This window comes from Lissotriton helveticus, chromosome 6 (genome assembly GCF_964261635.1).
Source record: "Lissotriton helveticus chromosome 6, aLisHel1.1, whole genome shotgun sequence".
NCBI lineage: Eukaryota > Metazoa > Chordata > Amphibia > Caudata > Salamandridae > Lissotriton > Lissotriton helveticus.
In genome coordinates this window covers 424,157,805-424,181,361 of record NC_136067.1, presented here as the reverse complement: position 1 = coordinate 424,181,361, position 23,557 = coordinate 424,157,805, and the positions used below count along the sequence as shown (strand labels likewise).

Genomic DNA, 23,557 nt, shown 5'->3' with positions numbered 1-23,557 from the left:
CCTGAATCGTGTCCATGCTCACATTTGCGAATAATCCCTAATTACTTGGGCTGTCTAGCGGAAAGGTATCGTCCCTCTATAGATTATAGGGGTATGAGATCATATGGAACATATTTGCATCGCACCATACCATGGGGATACATGAAAAGTACAAGTTCATAACCTGTAACTTTAAGGGTATGGGGTCTACAAACTAACCTTACAGAATATAGATCCAGTTAAAAAAGCATTTAGCACATATCTTGTTTCTTCAAGAAATGCTCTTGAATGACAAGGACGTATAGTTTGAGGTGCATAAGAATGGGTCAGTTGTTCAACACCTCCTATTCTACATACGCTTGAGTTGCAGCCATTTGAATAAGACTGGGAACCCCATATGCAGCCGAGGAAACATTCCTAGACGCCTAGACGGGCACCCTATTTTACTTGGTGGCTTGAATGCGTCTAAAATAGATCAGCCTTGCTTCGTAGCAGCACTATCACTGATGCTCGCACATTGGGCACACACACCCTGGCAACTAGGTGGGGATTTTATGTTAAGACAGGAGGCTAGCATTATGCATGACCATTTATTCACCACTTCTGATGCAGCACTTAAAAACGTCCAATAGAACAGTATGAAGTCACAAAAACACTTGAACATTCAACATATTAAAGCTCCTCAACATTCCAGTCTCATCCTCTTTTGTTTGCTGCTTCTGAGCAGATAAGTATATTGATTTTTCTTATAAAGCTGGTAGTTAAATGCATTGTAAGGTTTCTCAATTTTATGTTTAAATGTGTTAATTAGCATTTTCAAAATTAAGAAATAATACAGAGGCACAAATAATACAATGCAATAGAAAGTACCATCCACATATAATCCCGTAATAGAAAGAAGCATATCGTCAGCACAGTATTCGTCATAGATAAAACCGTTCTACAACAATAGGTGGATAACACCAGTGAAAGTTCTGCCTCTGTAATAATCCAAATATGTTAACTTCCCCCCACCCCCACTCTGGTAGTCTCTGTATCACATTGAGCAAGTCCCAATTCTGGATTCGTTACAACACCTTGCTAAACAATGAGAGATAATGTTTGCTCTTTCCATAAGTTCGATAGGCGCAACACTCTTAGATATTTGGCTGGGTAATTTCATTTAACTCAGACGAGAGCAGTGTTAGGAATGGGCTCCATACATTCTGAAAGGAGTCATTGGGGTTATTCAGGGTAGCCGAAATCCGTTCCATCCCTAAAATATGCCAGAGCCTATGAAGCCAACCTGTATGTGATGGAGAGATGGAGGAACCCCAAAGCAACAGAATATTTTGCAACGCTGCCCTCAGTGCCAACCCCATCTGGTGTCCTCTCATGCTTTAAAGTGGGAATGTGACTGGGTTGGGGAGGCCTAAGTTGACATAAACAGGAAGCCTTGGGATCTGTGTGTCAAATAGCTTGTCTATCCCACTAAGAATTTTAGTCCAATAGTTAGACAACAATGGGCAATCCGACAGAATGTGTAATAATGTTCACTCATTGTCCCAGCCACACCAGCAAGTAGGGCTCCTTTGTGGATTACCTCTATGTAGGCGTGCAGGTGTGAGATACCAATAAGTAGCTGTTTTCATGGTGGTTTCTATGCTGCTACGTTTCGATCTGTGTGTTTTGCCCCATTAAAAATCCCTTCCCAGTCTTTCTACGTAAGTTCCCCACCCAGTTCTCTCCCCACCTCCTTTGACTCGATGTGGCCTGTGATTGTGGGCTATATCTAATCATATCATACATGTCAGATATCAGTCCTTTATCGGTAAATTTCGTAATTTGGCATTTTTCCTATTAAGTCAGTCGGCGGAACCCTTGCTCCCTTATCCCCTTCTGAAGTACCCAATGTCGCAATTGGAGGTATCTCAATCTCTCAGATTCGGGAATTTCATATTCAAGCTTCATTTGAGAAAATGGGATTATTCCTAATAGGTCAAATAGATGACCCATCGAGCGACAGGAGGTGTCCCGCCATGCCGGAAAAGCTTTATCGAACATCCCCTATATGAATTCGCTATTGCCAAACAGGGGATTCAAGAGAGAAGGAAAGGTATCACGGTTCTTTGCTGTCGCCACCCCATCCCAAACTGTCACCAGGAATTTAGTAATCGGTGACCCCATCAATCCGCCTGGGTGTTGGGCCTTCTATAAGAAGGGGACCTTCCAGAGAGGAATCCCAGCAACTGCTCTATCCTGAAAAAGCCACCTTTTTTTTGGTTCTGGCTGTGCCCATTCCAGTGAATACCTCAACTGGGCTGCCTTATAACAGCTCAGGAGGTCTGGAAATCCCAATCCTCCAACTTCGGGCCACATATATCCTAAAACCTTACTCATCCCTGGTTGTGCCCCTGCCCAGACAAACTGATTAATGTCCAGTTGTAGCGAGGCGATTGCTCCAGGGGGAGGCAATACAGGCAGGGTTTGGAACAGGTAGAGTGCATTTGGTAAAAGGGACATTTTGACCACCGCTATTCTCCCAAGTAGCGATAGGTGGTGTTTATTCCAGGCGCCCAGATCTTTTTTCGCTAGCCTGGCGTAGTTCAGCTGAGTTGTTTGGCACACTGTTGCCGCTAAGTCCAAGCCCAGATATGGAATAGAATCCACTATTTGAATTCCGGACAGTCATTCCTCCCAGGGGTTGAGAGTGGCGGGCGCTGGGTTTAAATTCAATATCAGCGATTTTCCAACATTAACATGGAAACCTGAAACACGGCTGAATATGTCCAATTCTTCCAAAAAGGAGGGGAGTGATTCCGTCAGTTCAGTCAACACCGCAATCAGATCAAATGCATATAGGCTGATCGGATGTGTTTCTCCCCCAAATGGAATACTTCTGATGTTAGGGTTGTCCCTAACCCTTTGTGCCAGGGGCTCAATATAGAGAGCGAACAGCAAGGGGGATAACTGGCAACCCTGCCTGGTGCCCCTATGAATGGCAAATGGTTGTAAGGAGATGCAGTTTACTCTAATGAACGCCAAAGGCCCGTTGTAGCAGCAGCCCACCCACTCTCTTAATTTCTCCCCCAAACCGACTTTGGACATCATATGACTAAGGAAGCCCCAATCCACCCGGTCGAACGCTTTTACGGCGTCGACTGTCAACAAAAGTGCATCCATTTGTGTTTGGTGGGCCTTGTCAATAAGGTGGAGTACCCTCTTTGTATTATTTGGGCATTGGCGGGATTGAATAAATCCTGCCTGATCTGGCGCAATCAAATGTAGCATGCAGGGGCCGAGTCGTGTACTGAGTATTCCGGTAAAGATTTTACAATCTACGCTGAGTAAAGATATAGGGCGATATGAGCCACATTGTTGCCTAACTTTACCTGGCTTAGGCAGAACCACAATTGCTGTCGTTAACATCGTTGCGTGGATCGGGTTTGCACTCCCAAAAGAATTGAACAGTCTTGTCAACATAAGGGCTAGAATGTGGCAACATTTCTTATAAAAAAGAGCAGGAAACCTGTCTGGGCCGGGGGACTTGAGCACCTTGAGACGCGATATCGCTGTGACTACTTCCTCTACTCGGATGGGAGCATCCAGTCCTGCTGCCTGGTCTGGGGTTAGTGTGGACATAGTAACGGACTAAAGGTAGTCTGAGATTTCGTGTTATGAGTTTTTCATAAAGCTCCTTGCAGGTGCAAGCTCCCTCTGTTAATTCCCCTGTAGTGAGGAGACCTTTGTCCGTTGTCTTTGGGCCCTAAGCCTATGGGCCAAGAGGCGGCCTGTGCAGTCGCCTCCGATGTAGCAAGAATGTTTCAACCTAACTGCCGTTTATTCCGCCCTGTCCAAATCTATTCCGGCTAGCTGTGCCCTTGCTGCTTTCAGCTGCCTCCAACCCCTGGGCGCTCCTGTCCTACTAAGTACTCTTTCCAGTTCTTGTACCTGGGCCGCTAAGCTGGATCCCAATTCCTTGCGCTACCTATTGTCGGCCGCCGACAGCACTATTAGCTCCCCCCGCACTACAGTTTTCATCACTTCCCAAAGTGTCGCTGTCGCTATGTCTGGGGTATCATTGAGAGTGAAATATTCCTGAATGCCTTCAGTAAGTTGCTGTTCCACTGTTTTCCTGTGGAGCATATTCTCTTTAAGTCTCCAGCAACCAGCTTGACGGGAACTTGACGGCAACAATATATGTATAGTCAGTGCATCGTGGTCTGAAAGAGCTGCAGGTTCGATATTCACTGCGTTGACTACCCTGTTAATTTCCCCCGTCCCTAAGAAATAGTCTATGCGTGCATAAAATCTGTGTGCGTGTGTGAAAAAGGAGTATTGTGTCGAGGTGGGATGAACCTCTCTCCAGATATTTATGAAACCCATCACCTTCAGCCATTTTTTCCCCTCCCCCTACAGTTCTCCCTTGTGCCAATAGGAGGCCCGTAATCTATCCTTGCTCGAGTCCATTACCATATTTAGGCCCCCCCGATTAATGTCATGCGATTTTGTGGGGCCATGACGTCTGCCAGGGCTGCTTTAAGAAAGCTCTCCTGTTCCGATTTGGGGGCATAAATGGAACTTATCACTATGAGTTGGTAGCCAAAATGTATGGTGTAGGCTAGCAATCTCCCTTTTAGCTCAACTACCTTCTCTCTTACTATCCTATTACCCCCCTGCAGCAATTGGATATGAGCAGAGCCACTCCCGCCTTTCTTCCCCCCTGTGGAAGAGAAATATTGCTGGGGGAATGCTCTCGATCTCATGCGGTGGTGATCCTTGGCAAGGAGATGTGTCTCTTGTAGGAGACATGTATCGGCCTCTGCATTTTCCAGGTAGGATAGGATTGCACATCTTTTGAATGGATTATTGAGCCCCTTAACATTAACCATCAGTATTTTCACTTCTTCCGTGACCATGACAAATGATTGTGGATTGATCTAGTACAGTCCCCGAGGGAGCGTCCCACCCTCAAATATAACTGAACACTCCGCCGCAGGTTATATCGGTATGTACAGGTGCAAAGCTGCATAGGAAGGTGCTCCACGAAGCCCCAGGGACCCCCTGGAAAGAAACTTTTTGTATACCGGACCCCTCCCCCCACCTCCCTAACCCCAACTAACAAAACCGTATTTACCCCAGAAAATAGTCCAGGAGTCGCAGTGTTCATCTTCGCCTCCTTGGTGAAACAGGTTGTAGGGTGCATCTTGTGGCCATCAATACTCCCCCCGCCACCAGCCTCCCACCTGACGCCCCCGGCAAGGCTTTAAACCACTTATCTGACCCATTAAGAAGATTAATCATCAGTTCTAGATCCGTATTCTGCGGTCAGCGAAGCCAGCACTGCCTTACGTTCCTGAGCTATAGTCTCTAAGTCCGGCTTGGAGGGGGCCTCTTGCCTCCTTCATCCATCAACACATTGCCATCTTTCTCTTTGACACTTCTTATCTCCATCTTCTGGCTCAGCTGATTGTAGGTTGTCAATACCCAGGACCTTGCAAGCTTCCTGTATTGACCTTATTTGCTGTAGTCTGCATCCCACTTGAAGCGAATGCGAAAAGGGGGGCACCCATGGGTAGGAGATACGTTGGGTTCAAAGATGCGTTGTGACTGGGCGGAAGTCTCTACGTTTTTGCAAGGTGATCGCTGCTAGGTCCTGATATAGGGCAATGTCGTGCCCTCTATAGGTTAGTGGTTGCGCTTCCCTGGCTTTCCTCAGAAGGAGTTCCTTAAAATGAAAGTCTGGGAGGTAGCCCAGTATGTCGGGAGGGGGTGCCGGCACCTTTCTTTGTAAACCTACTCTATAGCCCCTATCAATTTTTATTGCACTGTCCTGTGATTCCTGCAAGATGGGACAGAAGAGGGCCTGGAGATATTGAATGATGTCTGTGCCTTCTTTTTTTAAGGGAACGCCTTTCACGCAAATGTTGTTTCCACGGGAGCAATTTTCTAAGTCTTCTGCGTGAGCTGGAATGTCTATTTTTTGGTTTTGAAGGCGTATCCCCTCTTGTTTCAATTGCTCCACTTCTTCATCCCGCGGTTCTTCATGATCTTCCATTGTGGCCACCCTCTCTCCGACTGCGTCCAGATCTCGTCGCACTTCCTTGATCTCATTGGAGAAGTCTTTTCTGAGTGCTTGTAAATCTTCCCGTAGGGTGGAAAATAGTTGTGCTAGGAATGCACGCGTGACCGGCTCCTCCATGGACTCCGTCTCCTGTCCTCCTGGCGTAATTGGGGATGCGCGGCTGTCTCCTCCACTTGCCTCTGCCATCTTGGTGAACATGTCCTTCACGTTTCTGTCCTTCGCCCGTATTGAGGACATGTCCAATCTCGGCTGGGCACAAGAGGCAGTGGCGTGAGGATGTGGCCCAAGGTTATTGCCAGAGAGTGTGGCCACTAGTGCGATGGTGTTTGCCCTATTGGGAGCAGTGGTACGTGAGCAATGGGCCTTATAGTCGAGTCTCCTGTGGCTGGGGCAGTACACTTTGCAATTTTCTTGTTTCGTTCCCGCTGCCCACTCTGAGGCGGCTATATGAAGGTGCGGGTCACGACGTGAACACTACCGCGTGTCACGCAGGCCTCTCTAGTTTCTGCTCCAGCAATATGGCACCACAAGGCTGCGTTCCATCTGACCAGAGCCTTATCAATAACTTCCTTCTGCACTCCTGCCCTCGGGCCACCCAGGCCCTCCGTCGAGTGCTGCACCTCGAGCCTCCTCGTAGCTACGAACGCACCGGGAGGTTGCTGGCTCGCTGGCCTGCAGAAGCGCTGCTAGCGGCGGGTCTCTGATCTCAGGACACAGCCCGGGTTGGTGCGTAGCGTAAAGTGCACACCCCCAAGGTGTTCAAGGGACCGGATGTCCGCCTGAATGACCCCACCTCCTATTTGCGGCAGTGCTTGCTGTGTCTTGTTTCGTGTTTGCGGGCTCTTCGCTTCGATCCCCCCCCCCCGGGTAACCGCTGTATCGCTAGGTTCACTGCCTCTGGTGCTGCTGTGGGTAGCGCGTTAAATTTGAGCAAAGCGCCCACCGACTCGTCCAAGTGCTACTCCGGCCATTGGCTTGCTCCCCTATGTCCTCTCCTGCCTCGTAGCCCTCTACACTCAGTAGACTTCAGTGCGTGGCCAAGCGGGTCTTCGCCCAGCTATGTTGTAGACTGTGTCCTGTAGAGGGCTATGTGGCTGGGGGGACCCTCTAATTCTCCTCTTCCCCCATAAAGACCAACGCGGGAAGGCAGCTCAGGTCCCCGTCTGCTAGCCCCCAGTCCAGACTCCCAGGGGCGCCTCTTCAGGAACTTGGACCCGCATCTCAGATGGGGCCGCCAGCCTGGAGCAGCACTGTGCAGCGCATCTGCTTTGTCTTGCAGGGAAAGGAAGGGCTGTCAGACCGCTCACCTCTATTATCCGGAGACCCGATGGTCGCTGTTCTCGGAGGCCCCAAGCGCGTGATCTTGAGCTCGGACGTCCGACCTGCTCTAAATCTGCGCGGGCCTCCGCTCTCTGTCACTCCTTCTCAACTCACACCATCGCTCACAGGGGGGAGGAACCCCCCTCTCTTAATTTGGGCCAGGAAGGCCCACCGGGATTCACAGCCTCTCGGGAACAGACGCCTCCAATGTCCGGGCTGTCATTTTGGCTCCCAGGGGCCAGACTGCTGGACATTTCGGCTGGGACCGTTCCCCCGCTCAGATCCCGCTGCAAAACAGTCCCTGGAATTATCGTTCTTCTACGAAGCACAATCGAGGGTCTGGTGATCTGCTACAGTGCCGGGAAGATAGTGGGCGACCGAAGGGAGCATGGAGTCAAGCGAGTCACGTCTTACCCGCTTGCCATCTTGGCCACGCCCCCAGGTTTCTCAATTTTAAAAGCTAATTTATATTTATAATGAAAGAGAATTGATAAGTATACTTAGGGCCTGATTTATGAAAGCCTTGCGCCACAGGTGCGTCACTTTTTCCCATGTTAAAAGTGACGCACCGGCGGCGCAAGTCCTTCATAAATAAGGCCCTTAGAGACTAGATATGTTTGTAAAAATGACTTAACGTGTGTGTTTTACCCAATTTACGGGTACATTTCAAAATGTTTAATTCAGGGATTATATGGAGTATTAAATAAGTTAGTCCTTAAGTGTTAGCGTAGGGTTAAAATCACTATCTTATAATTGTAAGGGAAATTACATTTTTCCAAACGGTCTAACCATGTATTAGATTGTTGACCTTCAAATATAGAGCACACGAGGGAGTGTGAAAGTTCGAAGATCGAAAACTCTAGGCTCCGCTTTACAGAATGTTTCTTTACGGAGACATGAGCTGAGGTGTTATGCCTTTTTCTAGGGGGGATAGAGCACGTTAAGCTTACGTAGAGGAAGCTACGCATCTCTTTGAAGGTAATTGGGCTTGTTTTGTGTACGGCTGAAGAGCGTTGCCGTAAACAGAAGTATCTAGGCAACGCATCTGAGATCGGGTCAGTTACGGTGGCAGTTACAGATCGGGGGAACAGTTTATGGTTATTGCACATCGCGGAGAGTTTAAAACGAGTGGAATTAAAACTAAACAAAGTAAATATTTTTAAATAAGTAGAAAGATTAGGATATTAAAAGGATAAAAACAAAACAAAACAATACAAGATAATGAGTGAAGGAGTGGAGACAATCATCAAGGAGGTGCAGGAGGAGTATATTAAAAGACTAATTGAATGAGAAATAGGTTTTTGACATTGAAGCAATTGTCATGGAAGTTGGTGACTTTACTTTGTATGATATCATTTAAGAGGTTGTCAGATGTGAGGGCATTAGATATTTCAGGTAGATACTCTAATCAAGAAGGAGTGTTGTTTGAGGTTAAGAGAAGAACTAAAACAATGTCTGAAAGAATTTTTTTATCCAAGATGTATTAATCATCCTCAGTTGTTTGTGGAGAGATGTATTAGGGAGCATGAATCAATGATGAGTGAGTTTAGATGTGCAGGAGTTGATCAATTGTTGATTTCATATGTGAAGCCTCATGGTGCTGTTTCGTTGGCTACTATTGCTAGATGGGTTAAGAACACGATGAGTGAGGCAGGAGTTGATTTAGAGACATTTAAAGCACATTCTATTCGTGGTGCAATGGCTTGTAAAACATTTAGTGGAGGTGGAATTTTAAGTGAGATTCTTAAAGCTGCAGATTAGTCAAAAAGAGTTTTTTTAGAGATTTCTATTTCAGATCAATGGAGCATGTTACAGAACAAACTTGAAAGAACTTTAAACATGCATAATGCTAGCCTCCTGTCTTGACATAAAATGTCGATTCTCATAGTTTACTGCTTAGAGAGTCGCGATTTTTTTAAAGACTAGGGCGCTAGCATTATCCCTCCCATCCTCCCTTATGTGAGTGTGGGTGGTATAAGAAAAATTGAAATATATAATAGTTTTACAGCGTTTAGTTTAAGAATAAAGAAAGGGTAATGTTTTAAAGGGATTTGTGTTACAATGTTATATTTTTGGGTTTTGCTGATTTGTAATAATATGTTAAAGGAATTTGTGAAGAAGGAATTAAGAGATAATATTCACAGAAGAGAGAAGAGAAACAAAAAAGGATGACACTGGAATGTTGAGGAGTTTTAATATGTTGAATGTTCTAGTGTTTTTGTGACTGCATACTGATCTATTGGATGCTTTTAAGTGCTGTATCAGAAGTGGTGAGTAAAAGGTTATGCATAATGCTAGCCTCCAGGTCTTTCATAAAATCACGATTCTCTGAGCAGTAAACCTCTGAGAATTGACATTTCACCTCTATACTTGACACAGTGCGTGATCATTCGCACAATCCTCTGCTGAGCACGCATGCCATCTGTAATGCTAACCACCTGTAATACTAAAGTGTTAAGAGTATGGTTGCAGGAATGGGCACTTACAGATGTATTGAAAGTTAGAAGCATGACTGAAGAAGTATTCTTTTTATTTGCCCCCACATGGGCTCCATGCAAGACTATATCCAGTGGTCTGTTCTAAGTTTTTGCAATCACACTACCTGTACGTTCATAAGCCTCTGAAGCTGGGTATGGTCAGGGGCAGAATCTCTATTCCTATACCTACGTAGAGAATTCAGAACCTATGGCTTGAGGATTGGCCTTCTAGGGAATCACTGAGAAATATGATTAGTAATTAGTTTTGTGACAAGAAGGGTACTATTTCCTGACGCATAATGGAATGCAACACATTCAAGAAGGTAGTGAGGGGAGCGTGTACTTGTGCAACAATAGGGGCCCATAAAACAATTGCTTCAACAGTGTTTGAACGAAACGTGGCTCCGAGTCCAGCGCTCTCCTGAAAACGTTATCCGTCATTTACCTACATCTATCGCCGACAACCACACCATCAGCAACGCCATGGAGTCCCAGGTGCGCCAGAAGTACAACCACGAGTGCGAAGCGGCCATCAACCGCATCATCAACACTGAGCTGTACGCCTCCTACGGTGAACAGCCTTTACAACGAAACTTTTACAACGCACTACCTTTACAACGCATTGCTCTGGGGGGCGCTCTAGGATAGGGAATAGGTTAATGTACTATCCAATAACCTTCCCTAGTGTCCACGGGGACTGGAGTTGGAATAGTAAATTAAACAATTCACTATCCAGCACCCCAAAGCACTATGCGTTGTAATGGACTGCGTTGTAATACTTACGTTGTAAAGGCATGTGATGTAAAGGCATGCGTTGTAATGTCATACATCCGCCTCCTACGTCTACCTGTCCATGTCCTACTACTTCGACCAGGATGATGTGGCCCTGAGTCATGTGGCCAAGTTCTTCAAGGAGCAGAGCCACGAGGATCGCGAGCACGCAGAGAAGTTCATGAAGTACCAGAACAAGCGCGGTGGGTGCGTGGTGCTGCAGGATCTCAAGAAACCAGACCGTGACGAGTGGGTCAACACCCTGGAGGCCATGCAGGCTGCAGCTGGAGAAGACCGTCAACCAGGCCTTGCTGGACCTGCACAAGCTGGCCACCGATAAAGTCGACCCCCATCTCTGTGACTTCCTGGAGTCTGAGTACCTGGAGGAACTGGTGAAGTCCATCAAGAAGCTTGGCGATTACATCACCAACCTCCAAGCTTTTCTGGATTAAAAAAAATGGGACAACTTAGAAGAAACAGAAAAAGGCAGGCTGACAGTGAGACTTTGCACGTTACTGCCAACCAATTCGGGTTGGCACAATAGTTTGAAATTAATGAAATGTTCAATTGCTTGTATTACATATTATGCATTACTACTGCATTTTGCCTTGACTAGACACAACAGAGTAGATGAAAACTTGACAAATAATAAATATTACAGATGCTAAAACTGGTGTGTGTGCTTCAACCGCATGTTTAAATAGGCATTGGCAAAGCCTGAAAGTCTACCTTTATTGTGCTGATGCATAACACAGCCTATGTGCATTTCTGTGTTTCTATCCATTAGCACATTAAAGCCAGACCTGTTGGCTTTACAAAAGTTATTTTTTTAGTCCCGAAATGAAATACAGCTGGAGTGTACTATTGGTAACAGGCAGAGAGTGTGTGTTGGAGGGTGAAAGTTTCCTTTAATTTTTGTTGATGACACGTGCTACATCCAAGACTTTTTCTGAGATCAAATATGTGCTAGCCCATCTGTACATAGTGCCATGCCAACACTAGCCTACCTTTTTGCAAAGGCTTTCCATCACAGTTGACTGCATAAAAATAACAAGCATTGGCAAATCCAATACATCTCGCCTTCAAGAACTATTGGTGTTCTTGCCATGTTGTCAATGTGTTCTTGCCATGTTGTACAGCAGCGCTGCTGCTGTGCAACATGGCTGAACGTTTAGGAAAAAGCACTGCAGTGATGCAGTGTTCCACCAGACATTGAGTTCAGTATAATTCAGTATATTAGAACTGAATTAAGTAAGGTAGCGGTACAGAGAGTGAAAAGTGTAAGGCAAGATTGGTTTCAGTGCGCTTTATACATAATGTAAGTGAACATACACTCTGCGGAAAAAAATTGGGGACAAATCCTGTATTTTTCCGAATAACAGAGAACGAATTCTCAACTCCACATAAACCAGTGGGTGACCAGACTGGCAGAGTCTCTTCACAAAATTAGTAAGAATCTTAAGAAGAGTATGCAAAAAGAGCCAAGAAAATGATTAGGTTCCATTTTGTAAAGGCCAAACTGCAGATGTCTGAAAGTTTAATCCCCATGGCTATGACCTAATTATGTGGGGAGAGGATGCTGTGTAATGGCCACAGCTTGCTTATATGGTGCAGGGGTACCAGGCTCAAGACCCAGCATCAGCTCAACATCCTGCAATTCTGAGCAAAATCACTTAATTTCAAAGTGGCTATAGACAATGTCCTCATGTAATGTAACTGGTGCTCATATAAAGTGCCACAATAACCTCTGGTCCAGGTATCACTATATAAAACAGCAAAAAAAGTATGTTTCTTTTGTAGTCACTGGTAAAGTGTACGGAGATAATACTAGGTCTGCAAAGAGATAGAAAGACACAAAGCAAATTATTGAAATCGGTCGAGTGGAACAAACAGTGCAAATTGCCTCAACTCCGGGGGTTAGACAGCTGTGGGGAGCCGGACTGGTCCGAGGGTTTGGGGGACCCCGGGCAGAATAGAACCATGTATAGCCAAATAGGGTGTGACATGACAGAAAGTAACATCACAGAAAGGGACAGTAATTGAACATTAATGTTCTGGAATTGCTGAAGCAGCTTTGCAAGAAACTACTTACCTGGTGTATATCACTAAAATGGCTACAAATATAAATATTAATCCTAATAAAAAAGTATATATATATATTTTTATTTTTTTATTTTAAAGATGTATTATGTGGAAATACATTACATTAATCAAACTGGCTGAAAAAGCTACCCTGGGTCTCTCCAACACTGATATGATTGCTACAATAGTCACACTCGTAGAAGTTCAAGTTCACAACAATAACATTTAAAAGATAAGGAGAAGTTAAGAGGATACTTTAACTGTATGTTGTAGTAGTCCTGTTGAAATGAATTTGTGAAGTTGCATGCATCCAGCCATTCCTCTTATTCGCGGTACTCCTCCATTCCATCTGACGCTCCATCGATCAATCTTGGTGACCAGACACACTGTCCACTGCCTGCCTGTTGCGGAATTGCGGATCACTAATGCTAAGCCTAAGTTAATCGTTTGTTCCATGGCACAGGGTAAAAGCCGGCCTGTAATTGTTGATGGAAAAACAGGAAGTGATATTAAAACACCACGGTGAGAAAAATATAAGGTACGCTGTGTAGTGCAAAAACAATAACACTTTCAGTTTCAGAGGTGACAGTATTACATATAATCATCATTTCAAAAGTGCGTACTCTGAGTCTCCTTTCAAAGGATAGTATTAATTACTAGTAACTGTGGGCGATTTTTGCGGATCGTGCCAAAACGCTCTCTGCAACTAGGCCCAAACCCCCCTTTCCCACCATGGATTTTCTTCAAACCACTTGCAATAAAAATTAGACCTTCCCAGCAGTGCTCCCAGACCCCTCAACCCACCCCCAAAAAGCTAGAACACCGCCAAACAGACCCCCAAAAACATGCACTACTGGTATCCCCAAAACATGGCAAATAGCGCCGTTAACAAAAAATTGCTGCTTTCAGCACTTCCACTACTTCGATCCTCTTGAAACTTACCAGGACTCATGTTCCAGCGATTCCCAAGAATTTCAACAAGGCCGAACAAAATCGATCCACTGGAAGGTGTACGACTACTTTTCACCCAAACACACGCGCCCGCAAAACACCAAAAAAGGCTGATGATCCATCCATCCCAGTGAGTGACTGTAAAGAAAAAAAGATATATTATTTAATCAATCATCATGGTATATTGGCAAACAGTAAGTCTAAGGACATTTTACATATTGGAAAATGCAACGTAGTGGCCCCTGCAGTTGAAGTACAATTTGAATTAAACAAGGTAAAAAAAACAGAGTAGACTTGAGTTACATTTAGTGTGTAAAAGATTAAATAATAACAGAAGACATATGATTCATTTCATGCACAACAAACAAACAGCAATTGCTTTCATCAGAGACAGACAGCCATTGCTGTCCACTGCATGCCATCTTCTTCTCATTATTCAGTACCTGTTCCACTTTTTGTCCGCATCTTCTTCTGAAAGTGAGGGCCCACAGGGCAGCCTCTCCTGTCAATTTCAGAAGTAACTGTCAGCAATCAGCAAGCATGTAGTCAGTAATTCCAGTCCCACTTGAGGGGACTCGTCTTGTTGAAAATGGCAATGTATATGCACATAAGCGGCGTTCATTTATGTTCACTGTACCCCTTGTTGTAAGCAGAACGGATATCGCGAAACACTGACTGTGTTATCCCGCCAGCATAGACCCATGCACACACGTACACGACAGCCATTTTAGGCACCATGGCCTCTCTGCCCGTTTGTTAAACCCCCGGCACCCCTCCCCGCGCGCACTGCTCATGCATCGGCCATAAAACCCTCTCCCTCTGCGTGACCCTGCTCTAGAAGTAACACTCCTGTTTGACCCACACCCCCCCATTTCCTCCCAAGAACACCCTTCCCCTCAGCTGACGAGCCCCCCCCAGCTGCACTTGGCCTTTCGACCCGGTCCCAAGTCCTAAGACCAAGCCTCGTGGATGTACACCCCCCCTTTTCCCGCCCAGCATAACAAAACCGTGATACACCAACCGAAGTGCCCGATCTTATCGCCTGCCCAACCTTTGATCTGATCATCCCCTCCTGCCCTCGTGTCCTGTAGGAATGTCCGGCTGAGAGATCACAATCTCTTGTTACATTCAGGAGGGGAGGATGACATTGGAGCGACTGGTATGGGAATAGGCCTGAAGCTGGGATTCCAAGCATGCTTTTTCCTACTTCAAAGCGTCTTTATTGCAATAAGGAATGTTTGTGCATCATAAACATGTGTATAAAAGACGAAGCCTCAGAGAAACTTGTTAGAGCACCTCCTGAAGACACTATGCGAGTGTCCGAAATGACAGGCTCTCCTCATGAGAAATAAAACTCTGTTCTTGTTTTCCTGCTTCCAGCGCCCGTCTCTTTATTTGGTAATTGTTCAAGATGGGGACTAAGAGGCGTCCTGCGCCAGCAGCCTGGGCATCAGGTGCGTTATGGGCTGACTTTTCCACAATTGGCGTCCCAACGCGGGGTCCATCAGCGACATAAGGTCCGGTAAGAGAGGTCCAGACGATGGGGTGAACATCTAAACGATTGGAGTATACCTGCCTTGAGAGGGCCCTCGTCCGGCTGCCGATTGAACGAACTTCACCGATTCCGAGCGGACCTCTCTCAAGTGACCTACTGTCCTGACTGGAATCCCACAGGAATGCTGCAGTAAAAACATGGAGAAAGAGAACGATTGGGCGCTGGAAAAGGGAAGGCGAAGAATTGCCCACACGGTCCGGTCCGGGTAAGGTTAAGTAGGACGTCTTTACGTCCGATTGGTAGGATGGCTTTATCCATCTGATTGATTGATTGATTGATTGTACTTGAAGTATTGGTTCTCTTTGAGACATTTTCTATTTGCAAACAGCGATGAATAGGAACGTTCCTCTCTCTTTGCAAATAGTGAAGGATAGGTAATGCAGACGTTTGTCCCCCATTGTAATCCGTCATGCCTATCTTTCTCCCCACTGATTGTTTGTTATCGATTTTTATCGATTATTGCTCTTTGAGATATTCCCTGTCTACAAACAGGGAAGAATAGAAATATTCTGCCCCCCTTTGCAGATAGTGAAGGATAGGTAATGCAGATTTTTGTCCCCTATTGTAATCCGTCATGCCCATTTTTTCTCCCCACTGATTGATTGATTACTTGGACATTTTATTGTTCAAGGAATAGTTCGTTCGAGGCATTCCCTGTTTGCAAATAACATAGAAAATAAATATTCTGTCTAATGTTTGCAAGTAGTGAAGGGTAGGTAATGTGGACCTTTGTCCCCCGTTGTAATCTCTCGTGCCTATCTACTCCCCACTGATTGGTAAACTAGTTCCACCCGGACCATTTATTAGAGGTAGGTCATCTGGCTCGACCGGAGGGCACCCCTAATAAAAAGGACATATGCAACAATAACGAAGTAATCACCGTATCCTGTTAACAGAAACTTTAGCATGAAACACGCTAGAAAGGAAAGAAAAAAAAAAAAAAGAAAGAAATAAGAAAGCAAAATCAGTAGGCCACTGATGAGTTTTTGATTTCGCTACAAATAGGAAAACGTTAGAAATAGCTCACGATAAAACACATGATTTCGCTAGAAATAAGAAACGTTAGAAATAAGCCCGTAATAAGAAACATGAAAATGGTGAGAGAAGCCAAGCTTGACATCGCGACGGCCACGAGGCAACTAGGCTTCGCCACCCCTCACTGCTCCAAACATGTCTGTCCCACCGCCTGCCACGCCCCAATAACGGTAACATGAGATAGATACAAGTCAGCAGATACCTACCCCCATTCTGGAAACTCCCGAAGTGCAACAGGTTCGCGGCTACGCCCCTCCGGAAGACGAGATCTTCGGCACGTGTAGGGCGGGTCCTGCTGCCAGCCGTCGGCCGGGGAGGTCGTCGCATAAGGTGGGCCAGAAGAGGAGCCGAGGCTGACGGGATCCGGGCCTCCCCTCCTCTTCTTTCTTCAATAATGGCTGCGACAACACGGGGGGGATGTCTTGCTCATGCCATCGACCCCCCCCCCCCTCGTATCTCCTGGTCCAGCCCCGGCTTGGTATGAGCTCCCCGTTCGGCCCTGAAGCGGCGCCTTGCAGGCCACCGGGGGGGGGGATGTCTTGCTTGTGCCTCCGACCCCCCCCCTCTTAATCGCCTGGTCCGGCTTTCACAAGAAGCCATGGGGTGGATGGCTCCGGAAATGTACTGGTCCTCCCATTCCCTTCTTCTGTCGCCTTGCAGACCACGGGGGGATGTCTTGCCTATGCCTCCGACCCCCCCCCCCTCTCATCGCCTGGTCCGGCCATCATGAATGTTAACGCTGAGAAAAACGGCATGGGGTGTGCTGGGAGGGAGAGGCGGCACGAACGAGCCTCTCCCACCTCCACAGGTGGAGGCCCCCAGTGGCACCCCCAACGCTCCACTCACCCGACAAGGGTTCGTCCACTCTTGTGATGCAGTGACTGCTGGAACTCGTAAAATGGCGGTCGACCCTGCAGGAGCGGGCCCGGCGTGAAGGGATGGCCCGGTTGCTTGTTAATTAAGAAATGAGTCCCACAATCAGAAGTGTTCTCCTCGACTTTGAAGATTCTATAAGAGCCACGGGGGCCCCCGACCCCCGCAGACACCCCCGATGGGGAATGACTGCCATGATTGCCCGCGGAACGATGAAAATGTAGCCGCGAGACGTCGGCGCTCCCATGCTGGCGCCAGCCTCAGTTTCAATGACTAAAATCCTGCAGACTACAGTTCGGATCAGTTCCGGTGAAAACCCAGTATGACCCGGTAGAAAAAAAAAAAAAAAAATTGTTGCCTCCCTCCCCCTTTGACTGATGGTTCATACCGCCGATCCTTTCTGTTGCCCTTTAACGGAACGTTTGGACTGCCGAAAGAGGCTCTGGGCCAACCACGAGTTGGTGGAGATTTTGACTATGCCTGGATCTGCCTGGCTGCACCCAAAATGGCGCTGGTACAAATGAAACTTTCAACTCCTTGTTGTACCCCGATTGCTCAGCCTTGGTGTCATGAGATATGTATGCAGTTTTTTTAAACACAATGAATTGATATGGGATGGGTACTGATTATGTGTTCGGACAATGAATTGACATGAGATGGGTACTGATTGAACATTCGGACAATGAATTGTTGTTAAGTTTTGGCGCATCATGATTATTGAAAGTTCGAATTTCAACACTTATGATACTCGCTCACACTGAAGTTTCGATATGATTTTATTGCACTTGTCGCACTTTTTATTATGAAATCAACGACCACCGACTCCATTAGGTTTTCCACTAATAAGTATCCCCACATGTACAGTTCCAGCCTGCTCCGTGGCCGGCCCACGGGGTTGTAGGCCCGTATTTGTGCACCGACATTCTTATTAAAGATTTTTGGAAAAAGCAAACGTAGTTGTCACGCGTAGATTGGTAAGTTTCGAATAAATAACCACTATTTCCGATCTAACTAAAATACAGGTGAAATGGCTCAGCTCGATTAGTTAAGGGTTAAAAAGTATAGTACGCAGAAATATTGCAAGTATGAACGGTCCAGGTTTTTGTTGTATGTGTTTTTCATTTTTGTACAGCCTAAAGCAACCGCTAAAGATCCTGGTATTTAGCCTATACTTTATTTGCTACCTGTATCAGGAAAGTTGTTTTAAAATGCCCCTAAGTCGCCCCGAAGGAGTGCCACCTGACCCCCCTAGTACGAACGACAACGACCCCGTACCACTGTAGGTTATCCCTTTTCCTCAAAGGAGAGCACGAGCTCGCCCCCCACTTTGCACCGACTGCCCTTTGTTCTGACCCCCCCCTGCACACGATCCGTAATACCACACTTGGGCGACCTATGCTATCCACAGGCTTCCGATAATCATCTCTCCCACACTAAACGGTCCACCTGGGCTTAAACGCCAAGTTGGCAGGGACTGCATCCCGTGGAGATAGGCCGAGTATGTAGTAAGTAAAAGCCTTTTCGGGTTTATGCGCGCTAATGTGTTTTTAAATGCTGCCCCCGCCCCCCCCCCCCCTTCTTTTTCCCCTCTTTCTGCAGGTCACATCGGAACGTCGATTAAAGTACGGAAAAAAAAAATGGTGATCTAGCGGACGAAGAGATGGGAAAAAGGGGTTCGATTATGGTGCCTACACACGACGAGCAAACAATGACTATTTCTCTCCCTGAACTTAGTGCTTGGGAGGACAGCCTGAAGCGGAAACTACAAAATATGACTTCGTTCGGCACCCCGAATAATACAACCAAGAATGACGTGCACTAATGAATAAATTCCTACGTTTAACTAAATAGGGAAAGTTTAAGGAATATTCCGAGGTGAGGTTTACCCAAGTACCCTCCGCTTGGAGGACTAGGAATGTTGCCAGTGTTTAAAATCTACTACCTCCTTTTCGCACCCTCATAGACATGAAACTCAAAGCTGCCCCATTGTTCTCCCAACTGACACCCACTGTTGCCTCAGCCCACCGTGAGCATTAGCCCGACCAGGTTAGTTCTTGACCAATTGCCAAAGGCGTAAGTGTGTGCAACCAAAGCCACCAGTGAAGGCAGCCGACGATAAAAGAGAAGAAAAAGGTAAAAAGAGCTTAGGATGCTAAGGATGCGCAGCATACAGGAAGAGATCATTTTGGCCAATAACTGTTCTATGTTTTGTCTTGGATTTTTGTGTATAATACCAATAACTGTTCTATGTTTTGTCTTGGATTTTTGTATATAATACATGTACTGTCTCCCCCGCCTGAGTTTGTGTGTACGTAATGTATGGATCTACGTCGTCCCTCTGCCTGTGTTTCCGTATTACTTGACCCCTGCTGTTCTGTGTTGTGTGCGCACTAAATGGCCTATTATTGTACACGTTTCTCTCTCTCTCTCTCTCTCTCTCTCTCTCTCTCTCTCTCTCTCTCTCCATGTCATACGTGTACCGAATGGTTCGTTTAGAGTGCGGACGACTCTCTCTCTCTCTGAGGGTCCCCCTGTTCCCTCCTCCCTTGTGTGGTAACGTTGTGCCCCACCGGCACAAACCTAATTGGGTCTCTTCGAACACAAAGGTGTTCGGCAAAATTGACAGGAACTAAAACGATTGTAACATGCCATATTACTACCTCTCCTTTCTGCAAAACGATAGAACCCGAGTTGGTAATGAAAGAAAGGACAGGTAAGACGACTGATGTCCCCTAATCTGGCCTTTTTATAGGGGGACTATAACGTCAATGGTCTTCTGTTTTTCAGTTCGTTAGAAATGCAATCCCCAATGCCCAGATTGCCTCACCACTCTGCACTTAAGTGCGGATGTCCAAAGCGTCCTCGCTTCTCCCGATCGACCCCAGCTCCCTGTCCAAAGCGTCCTCACTTCTCCCGATTGACCCCAGCTCCCTGTCCAAAGCGTCCTCGCTTCTCCCGATTGACCCCAGCTCCATATCAGCTATCCCCGAAGCGTAATTGATGACCTTGATTAACCGTCGCTCCCCAAGAAAAGCATGTTTAACCTCTGCCCCCCTCCCATGATGATAACCCCCCTGCTTGCAAGAGTTAGCCGACCCCGAAGGGAAATGTAAGATTGTCAGTACTTGGGTTAAAAAAAGGGCGAGTCTCTACCTAAGGACTCGATTTCGAGTTTGATAGAATACACTGTCGATGGGAGTCCGATTTCGCTCCACGTACGTCACGAATGAACGCCAAATAGGCTTACGAATTCAGTGGAAATGCCCTCCTACATACTCCATAAGTGATGACTTCTGACTGTGACCGATGAACCTATCCCCCACCTACTTAGGATTGGGGACGGAAGTGAGATGTATAAATGTCTTCTCCTGCCAGTTTTCTAAAACTTGTTTTGTACCCATTCAAAGATACAATCACCGGAGGAGAGGAGCTGGACGTGACGCACAGCCTGGCCACAGATCATGAAGCACGTGTGACCTCAACCAAAGGTGGAGTCGCAGAGCAACGAGACGCGGGACGAGGCACCACTCTCACACTCGGCAGATGAAGGAATGAAGGGCTGCCTTGAAGCCCTCGATTTGCTGACCCACTCGTGCCTGAAGTCCCCGTCCCTTTTGAGCCCGACTGATGGGCCTGCCTGCTCGTCGTCCTTTGCTCCTTTGGTCCCTTGGTGTGTTCAAAGATCTGATCCCACTCCACCCTCTCTTCCCTCGATTATTCAACAACATCACCCTTTTCGCATAACTTTTGACTCAGAAAAGAAGAGCAGCATTTAGATAGAATAAGGTTTTGCCACGGAAGAAGAAAGACACGCAGGTGCCCAGCATGAGGCACCCCTAAGAAGATCAGTTAGGAAACAGGACTGTGATCTAACAGCAGAGGACTGATCGCACCCTGCAACGCGTAAGGATGAATCCGAGCTGGACCTATAGCTCCACCGCCGGTGCTCAACAGCGCCAACGAAAGAAGACGGACTACCAGAGCCTACCAGTGATGGCTCGCTGTTAAAAAGACATTTTGACGAAGACCCCCCTTCCTGAACTTTCTACCCACCCCTTGACTAATTGCTTGTATCGAACTGAATTCCTCCCTCAACCATTTTTGTATTGCTTTCAAAAATGTTTCATCGGTCACTCATGTATTTAGTTTTCCAAAAGTCTCTTATAGCACTGACAAGACCCGAAGGTATCAGAGCACTTTTTACTGTATGTTGATGTCACCGGAGAGAAAGTCAGAACCTGATTCTATAATGTGTCGGAACCTTTTTCTTGATTGACCCCGACTAAGTATTATGCCGATCTCTAGACTTGTATGAATAACCCAACAAATGTAAATTCATACGTACCGCATTCCGCCAATCGTATCGACTGTATATGGTTACACGCAATATGCTAGTATTGACAAACGCTATTTCATTGGCCACACATGGCTATATGTACACTCCGTCAGTTGAGGTAAACAACGAAATGAACTAACTTATGTAAAAAAGCGGCGACTGTTGAAAATGGCAATGTATATGCACATAAGCGGCGTTCATTTGTGTTCACTGTACCCCTTGTTGTAAGCAGAACGGATATCGCGAAACACTGACTGTGTTATCCCGCCAGCATAGACCCATGCACACACGTACACGACAGCCATTTTAGGCACCATGGCCTCTCTGCCTGTTTGTTAAACCCCCGGCACCCCTCCCCGCGCGCACTGCTCATGCATCGGCCATAAAACCCTCTCCCTCTGCGTGACCCTGCTCTAGTAGTAACACTCCTGTTTGACCCACACCCCCCCATTTCCTCCCAAGAACACCCTTCACCTCAGCTGACGAGCCCCCCCCAGCTGCACTTGGCCTTTCGACCCGGTCCCAAGTCCTAAGACCAAGCCTCGTGGATGTACACCCCCCCTTTTCCCGCCCAGCATAACAAAACCGTGATACACCAACCGAAGTGCCCGATCTTATCGCCTGCCCAACCTTTGATCTGATCATCCCCTCCTGCCCTCGTGTCCTGTAGGAATGTCCGGCTGAGAGATCACAATCTCTTGTTACATTCAGGAGGGGAGGATGACATCTGAGCGACTGGTATGGGAATAGGCCTGAAGCTGGGATTCCAAGCATGCTTTTTCCTACTTCAAAGCGTCTTTATTGCAATAAGGAATGTTTGTGCATCATAAACATGTGTATAAAAGACGAAGCCTCAGAGAAACTTGTTGGAGCACCTCCTGAAGACACTATGCGAGTGTCCGAAATGACAGGTTCTCCTCATGAGAAATAAAACTCTGTTCTTGTTTTCCTGCTTCCAGCGCCCGTCTCTTTATTTGGTAATTGTTCAAGATGGGAACTAAGAGGCGTCCTGCGCCAGCAGCCTGGGCATCAGGTGCGTTATGGGCTGACTTTTCCACAGTCTACGAAGACAACGTTTCTTTATTCTGCGTAATCCAGCCATCTACCTTGAGAAATATGGATAGGGGGAGTCTGGAGGAGGAGGATAGAGGAGCATGATTGTGTTGTGAACTTGTGAACCTCAGAAATGCAGACTGCGGCACCTGGAAATCAATAAGGAAATAAGATGAAGACAGTGCTGCTGATGGACTTGTTGTGATTAGGTGATTAGAGTTTTTGTTGTGGTAAAAGTTGCCAAACAAAGAAAGACACACAGGAATAAAAGTGAATAAGGAAAAAAAAGGAAGTCATTTTCAGGCCTCGGTGTCAGGGAAGTAGAGCTTGTCCTCAAACTCTATGAATTGAGACGGGAGTAGGTCAGCTAACAGAGAAGAACTTCCGTCACCTAAGTCGGTGTCCTCTTCTTCCTGTGTGCATTCACGTATTTTGTAATATGGTGGTATGAAGTGCTGATTCCTCTTGATCAGTGTTAACCTCTCCACATTTTTGGGCGAGAGGCGGGTCCTTTTTGAAGTTACAATGGCACCAGCAGCACTGAAAATACATTCAGAAGACACGCTTGCGAGTGGGCAAGACAAATAATTTAGAGCCAGGTTGGTGATCAGTCGCCATAGAGGCCTTTTCCTATACCAATACAGCAATGGGTTCTGATTAACAAAGACATCTGTTGGGTCATCCAGATAGGCCTGCACCATCGACTCAAGGTTCTCCAGAGTTGCTCCACTTTGCGTACCATCTGAGGCCTTTGCATCACTGGAACGAGCAAACCCTTGACGAGTCAGCCAATCCGCTTCCGACAATATTATGGCTGGGCCTGGTGCAAGTGAGGATGATGATACGGTTGCTGGTGTCGTTACCGGCTGTGAGGAAAAGTGACTCCCTTCAGCCACAGATTCAGAAGTGGAACTTGACGCCGGATGGCCTGCTGATTCAGTAGTACTACTGCCGGCTCCTTCAATGTTCTGCCGCTCTTTTCCTCTCCATGCACCTCTCCATGCGCCTCTCCTTCCGCCTCTCCATGCGCCTCTCTTTGCACCTCTCCTTGCGCCTCTACT

General features: G+C 46.6%; 1 protein-coding gene and 1 pseudogene across 3 annotated transcripts in view; both read left to right on the top strand.

Moving 5' to 3' along the window:
* Positions 1-23,557, top strand: part of ALLC (allantoicase) — a 798,009-nt gene that overhangs the window by 144,094 nt on the left and 630,358 nt on the right. The window lies entirely within an intron of this gene.
* LOC144761256 (ferritin heavy chain B pseudogene) lies at positions 10,324-11,063 on the top strand (annotated as a pseudogene).